We start from the raw sequence: 7,774 nt of genomic DNA, 5'->3' as shown, positions 1-7,774 counted from the left end.
GCAACTGTACGGTATATACTCTTTGGCGCCATCGCTCTCATTCTTTAAGTCCCCCTTGTTCATATCTGGCAGCTGTCAATTTGCCTCCAACACTTTTCCTTTCATTTTTTCCCATTATGTAAATAGGGGCAAAATTGTTTGGTGAATTGGAAAGCGCGGGGTTAAAATTTCACCTCACAACATAGCCTATGACGCTCTCGGGGTCCAGACGTGTGACTGTGCAAAATTTTGTGGCTGTAGCTGCGACGCCTCCAACACTTTTCCTTACACTTTTTCCCCATTATGTAGATAGGGGCAAAATTGTTTGGTGAATTGGAAAGCACGGAGTAAAAATTTCACCTCACAACATAGCCTATGACGCTCTCAGGGGTCCAGACGTGTGACTGTGCAAAATTTTGTGGCTGTAGCTGCGACGGTGCAGATGCCAATCCCGGACATACATACATACATACATACACACACACACACACACACACACACACACATTCAGCTTTATATATTAAACTAGCTGAAGAGCCCGGCGTTGCCTCGGCATAGTAAATATCTGTGGTCAGTTATAGCACCTCACTTCTCTTATTTTCCCATCACGCCTCTCATTTTCCCAATCACATCTTTCATTTTCCCCCTCATATCTCTCATTTTCTCCCTTACACCTCTCATTTTCTCCCTCACTCCTCTCATTCCCCCCTAACACTTGTCATTTTGACCTCACATCTGTCATTTTCCGATCACTCCACTATTTTCCCTCACTCCTCTCATTTTGCACTCACACCTTTTCATTTTCACCTCAGTATATACATGTTTGTCATCTCCCTTATATATAGTATACACCTGTATGTCATCTCCTGTATATAGTATATACCTGTATGTCATCTCCTCCTATATATAGTATATACCCGTATGTCATCTCCTTCTATATATAGTATATACCTGTATGTCATCTCCTCCTGTATATAGTATATACCTGTGTGTCATCTCCCCTGTATATAGTATATATCTGTGTGTCATCTCCTCCTGTATATAGTATATACCTGTAGGTCATCTGCTCCTGTATATAGTATATACCTGTGTGTCATCTCCTCCTGTATATAGTATGTACCTGTATGTCATCTCCTCTATATAGTATATACCTGTGTGTCATCTCTCCTGTATATAGTATATGTCTGTGTGTCATCTCCCCTGTATATAGTATATACCTGTGTGTCATCTCCTCCTGTATTAGACCTCGTTCACACATTATTTGCTCAGTATTTTTACCTCAGTATTTGTAAGCTAAATTGGCAGCCTGATAAATCCCCAGCCAACAGGAAGCCCTCCCCCTGGCAGTATATATTAGTTCACACATACACATAATAGACAGGTCATGTGACTGACAGCTGCCGTATTTCCTATATGGTACATTTGTTGCTCTTGTAGTTTGACTGCTTATTAATCTAATTTTTATTTTTGAAGGATAATACCAGACTTGTGTGTGTTTTAGGGCAAGTTTTGTTTGTCAAGTTGTGTGTGTTGAGTTGCGTGTGGCGACATGCATGTAGCGACTTTTGTGAGATGAGTTTTGTGTGGCAACATGCATGTAGCAACTTTTTGTGTGTCGAGTTGCATGTGACAGGTTAGTGTAGCAAGTTGTGTGCAGCAAGTTTTGCGCATGGCGAGTTTTGTGTGTGCGAGTTTTGTGTGTTGTGTGTGAGGCAACTTTTGCATGTGCTGCAACTTTTGTACATGTGGCAATTTTTCCGCGTGTGCAAGTTTTGCGTGTGGCGAGTTTTCTATGAGGTGAGTTTTGCACTTGTGGCGAGTTTTGCGTGAGCCTAGTTTTTGCATGTGGCAAGTTTTGCGCGTGGCGAGTTTTGAGCGGCGACTTTTGTGTTTCGACTTTTATGTGGCGAGGTTGGTGTATGTGTGGTGAAATGTGTGCTGAGGGTGGTATATGTGTTCAAGCACGTGGTAGTGTGTGGCGCATTTTGTGTGTGTCCATATCCCCGTGTGTGGTGAGTATCCCATGTCGGGGCCCCACCTTAGCAAATGTACGGTATATACTCTTTGGCGCCATCGCTCTCACTCTTTAAGTCCCCCTTGTTCACATCTGGCAGCTGTCAATTTGCCTCCAACACTTTTCCTTTCACTTTTTCCCCATTATGTAGATAGGGGCAAAATTATTTGGTGAATTGGAAAGCGTGGGGTTAAAATTTCACCTCACAACGTAGCCTATGATGCTCTCGGGGTCCAGACGTGTGACTGTGCAAAATTTTGTAGCTGTAGCTACGACGCCGCCAACACTTTTCCTTTCATTTTTTTCCCCATTATGTAGATAGGGGCAAAATTGTTTGGTGAATTGGAACGCGTGGGGTTAAAGTTTCGCCTCACAACATAGCCTATGACGCTCTCGGGGTCCAGACGTGTGACTGTGCAAAATTTTGTGGCTGTAGCTGCGACGGTGCAGATGCCAATCCCGGACATACATACATACATACATACATACATACACACACACACACACACACATTCAGCTTTATATAGTATATATATATATATATATATACATATATATATATATGTATATTTATATATATAAAATAGATAGATAGAAAGAATCACACTTACAGGTTAGAATAGAATAGATAGAATAGAAAAATATATATATATACTGTATATATCGTATTTTCTGGTGTATGAGACGACTGGGCATATAAGACGACCCCCATCTTTTCCACATAAAATATGGAGTTTGGGATATACTCGCCGTATAAGACGGGGTCATCTTATACGCCCAGTCATCTTATACGGCGTGTGCGGTGCGGATGGTTCCCAGGGTCTGGAGGAGAGGAGACTCTCCTTCAGGCCCTGCGATCCATATTCATGTAAAAAAAAGAATTAAAAAAAAAAAAATGGGATATACTTACCCTCCGACGGCCCGCGGCTCGTAGCAGTGCAAGCGGCGGCCTCCGTTCCTAAGGATGCATTAAGCGAAGGACCTTCGATGATGTCGCGGTCGCTTGACTGGTCGCGTGACCGTGACGTCATCGAAGGTCCTTCGCTCAATGCATCCTTAGGAACAGAGGCCGCCACTTGCACCACTGAGAGCCGCGGGCCGTCGGAGGGTAAGTACATCCCATATTTTTTATTTTTATTCTTTTTTTTTTTTACATGAATATGGATCCCAGTGCCTGAAGGAGAGTCTCCTCTCCTCCAGATCCTGGGAAGTTGGAACCATACAGGACCGCTCCCTGCACACGCCGTACACAGCGTATAAGATGACCCCCGACTTTTTAGATGATTTTCAGGGGTTCAAAAGTCATCTTATACACCGGAAAATACGGTATATATATAAAAATAAAGAGAACGCTTAAACAACAGAATATAATTCCAAGTAAATCAAACTTCTGTGAAATCAAACTGTCCACTTAGGAAGCAACACTGTTTGACAATCAATTTCACATGCTTTTGTGCAAATGGAATAGACAACAGATAGAAATTATTGTTAATTATCAAGACACAGTCAATAAAAGAGAGGTTCTGCAGGTGGGGACCACAGACCACATGTCAGTACGAGTGCTTTCTGGCTGATGTTTTGGTCACTTTTGAATGTTGGTTGTGTTTTTCACACTCGTGGTAGCATGAGATGGACTCTACAACTCACACAAGTGGCTCAGGTAGTGCAGCTCATCCAGAATGGCACATCAATTCGAGCTGTGGCAAGAAGGTTTGCTGTGTCTGTCAGCGTAGTGTCCAGAGGCTGGAGGCGTTATCAGGAGACAGGCCAGTACACCAGGGGATGTGGAGGGGCCATAGGAGGGCAACAACCCAGCAGCAGGACCACTACCTCAGCCTTTGTGCAAGGAGGAACAGAAGGAGCACTGCCAGAGCCCTGCAAAATGACCTCCAGCAGGCAACAAATGTGCATGTGTCTGCACAAACGGTTAGAAACCGACTCAATGAGGAATGTCTGAGTGCCTGACGTCCACAGATGGGGGTTGTGCTCACAGTCCAACACCGTACAGGACGCTTGGCATTTGCCACAGAACACCAGGATTGACAAATTTGCCACTGGTGCCTTGTGCTCTTCACAGGTGAAAGCAGGTTCACACAGAGCACATGTGACAGATGTGACAGAGTCTGGAGACGCCGTGGAGAGCGATCTGCTGCCTGCAACATCCTTCAGCATGACTGGTTTGGCAGTGTGTCAGTAATGGTGTGGGGTGGCATTTCTTTGGAGGGCCGCGCAGCCTTCCATGTGCTCACCAGAGGTAGCCTGACTGTCATTAGGTACCGAGATGAGATCCTCAGACCCCTTGTGAGACCATAAGCTGGTGCAGTTGGCCCTGGGTTCCTCCTAATGCAGGACAATGCCAGACCTCATGTGGCTGGAGTGTGTCAGCAGTTCCTGCAAGATGAAGGCATTGAAGCTATGGACTGGCCCGCCCATTCCCCAGACCTGAATCTGATTGAACACATCTGGGACATCATGTCTCGCACCATCCACAAACATCACGTTGCACCACAGACTGTCCAGGAGTTGGCGGATGCTTTAGTCCAGGTCTGGGAAGAGAGCCCTTAGGAGACCATCCGCCGCCTCATCAGGAGCATGTCCAGGCGTTGTAGGAAGGTCATACAGGCACATGGAGGCCACACACACTACTGAGAATCATTTCCTTGTCTTGAGGCATTTCCACTGAAGTTGGATCAGCCTTTAACTTCATTTTCCACTTTGATTTGGAGCATCATTCCAACCTCAGACCTCTGTGGGATATTAGTTATGATTTACATTGATCATTTTAGGTTTTATTGTTCTCAACACCTTCCACTATGTAATGACTAATGATTTACAACTGGAATATTTCATTCAGTGATATCTAGGATGTGGGATTTTAGTGTTCCCTTTATTTTTTTTTCAGCAGTGTATATATATATATGTCATACATATATGCTAGCCACCTTAGGGAGAGACCCAAGTTGGGCTAAATGTAGCGGGACGAAAGAGACCGAAAAGCCCTCTACTTAAAGGAAATACATAGTGGATGCTTTCCTGAAACGGAAAGTACTTGCAAGCAGCATAATACTATGCTATTCTTTGTATTATGCTGCTTGCAAGTACTTTCCGTTTCAGGAAAGCATCCACTATATATATATGTCAGTAACATATATATATACAGTGGGGCAAAAAAGTATTTAGTCAGTCAGCAATAGTGCAAGTTCCACCACTTAAAAAGATGAGAGGCGTCTGTAATTTACATCATAGGTAGACCTCAACTATGGGAGACAAACTGAGAAAAAAAAATCCAGAAAATCACATTGTCTGTTTTTTTATCATTTTATTTGCATATTATGGTGGAAAATAAGTATTTGGTCAGAAACAAAATTTCATCTCAATACTTTGTAATATATCCTTTGTTGGCAATGACAGAGGTCAAACGTTTTCTGTAAGTCTTCACAAGGTTGCCACACACTGTTGTTGTTATGTTGGCCCATTCCTCCATGCAGATCTCCTCTAGAGCAGTGATGTTTTTGGCTTTTCGCTTGGCAACACGGACTTTCAACTCCCTCCATAGGTTTTCTATAGGGTTGAAATCTGGAGACTGGCTAGGCCACTCCAGGACCTTGAAATGCTTCTTACGAAGCCACTCCTTCGTTGCCCTGGCGGTGTGCTTTGGATCATTGTCATGTTGAATGACCCAGCCACGTTTCATCTTCAATGCCCTTGCTGATGGAAGGAGGTTTGCACTCAAAATCTCACGATACATGGCCCCATTCATTCTTTCATGTACCCGGATCAGTCGTCCTGGCCCCTTTGCAGAGAAACAGCCCCAAAGCATGATGTTTCCACCACCATGCTTTACAGTAGGTTTGGTGTTTGATGGATGCAACTCAGTATTCTTTTTCCTCCAAACACGACAAGTTGTGTTTCTACCAAACAGTTCCAGTTTGGTTTCATCAGACCATAGGACATTCTCCCAAAACTCCTCTGGATCATCCAAATGCTTTCTAGCAAACTTCAGACGGGCCCGGACATGTACTGGCTTAAGCAGTGGGACACGTCTGGCACTGCAGGATCTGAGTCCATGGTGGCGTAGTGTGTTACTTATGGTAGACCTTGTTACATTGGTCCCAGCTCTCTGCAGTTCATTTACTAGGTCCCCCCGCGTGGTTCTGGGATTTTTGCTCACCGTTCTTGTGATCATTCTGACCCCACGGGGTGGGATTTTGCGTGGAGCCCCAGATCGAGGGAGATTATCAGTGGTCTTGTATGTCTTCCATTTTCTAATTATTGCTCCCACTGTTGATTTCTTCACTCCAAGCTGGTTGGCTATTGCAGATTCAGTCTTCCCAGCCTGGTGCAGGGCTACAATTTTGTTTCTGGTGTCCTTTGACAGCTCTTTGGTCTTCACCATAGTGGAGTTTGGAGTCAGACTGTTTGAGGGTGTGCACAGGTGTCTTTTTACACTGATAACAAGTTTAAACAGGTGCCATTACTACAGGTAATGAGTGGAGGAAAGAGGAGACTCTTAAAGAAGAAGTTACAGGTCTGTGAGAGCCAGAAATCTTGATTGTTTGTTTCTGACCAAATGCTTATTTTCCACCATAATATGCAAATAAAATGATAAAAAAACAGACAATGTGATTTTCTGGATTTTTTTTCCTCAGTTTGTCTCCCATAGTTGAGGTCTACCTATGATGTAAATTACAGACGCCTCTCATCTTTTTAAGTGGTGGAACTTGCACTATTGCTGACTGACTAAATACTTTTTTGCCCCACTGTATATATATATATATATATATATATATATCTTTATATTTCATAGAGAGATAGATAGAATAAAAGGCGGTAATTCACCTGCGGCCTTCTGTAAAATCTATGCCGACAGGATAGAAGACATGGATTACATACAGTAAATAAATATAGAATAGGTAGATATATAGATGTCAGTGACAAATACAAATAGTACAGTGTGTGTGCAAATTAGGGGACATGTATGTAATTAATAAAAGATTATTTTACGAAAAAAATGGCGTAGGCTCCCGCGCAATTTTCAAAACCAGCAGAGGGAAAGCCAGTGACTGGGGGCAGATGTTTATAGCCCGGGAAGGGGGTAATACCCATAGAGCTTCCCAAGCTATTAATATCAGCTCACAGCTGTATACCTAGCCTTTACTGGCTATTAAAATGGGGGCCCCCCAAAAAATGACGTGGGGTTCCCCCATAATTAACAACCAGCAGATATTAATAGCCTAGGACTGGACCATGGATATTACACTCCCGGTTAAAACATCAGCACTCAGCCGCCCCTGAAAAGGCGCATCTGTAAGATGCCTCACTCTTCCCACTTGCCCTGTAGTGGTGGCACGTGGGGTAATAGTTGGGGTGTTAATGTCATCTTTGTGACATCAAGCCCCGAGGTTAGTAATGAAGATGCGTCAATTAGACGCCCCCATTACTAACCCCATATAGTGAAATAGTAAATAAAACACAGACACCCATTAAAAAGTCCATTATTTTAAATAAACACACAGACTCCTTTATTGTTCTTAATTAAACCGTACTTACAACATCTGCTAATTCCCCGAAGCCCTCGATCTCCTGTAATAAATAAAAAATAATAAACCAACAATATACCCATACCTGTCCATCGTTGTATCCCACGCTGTAATCCGTTACCCAACTATTACTCCACTTGCCACAATTACAGGGAAAGTGGAAAGAGCGAGGCATTTCTGGAACAGCTGAGTGCTGATGTTTTTAGCTGGGGGGGCAATATCCATGGTCCCTTCCTAGGCT

Source organism: Ranitomeya imitator, chromosome 10 (assembly GCF_032444005.1).
Source record: "Ranitomeya imitator isolate aRanImi1 chromosome 10, aRanImi1.pri, whole genome shotgun sequence".
Classification (NCBI taxonomy): Eukaryota; Metazoa; Chordata; class Amphibia; order Anura; family Dendrobatidae; genus Ranitomeya; species Ranitomeya imitator.
Note: the sequence above shows the minus strand (reverse complement) of the source record.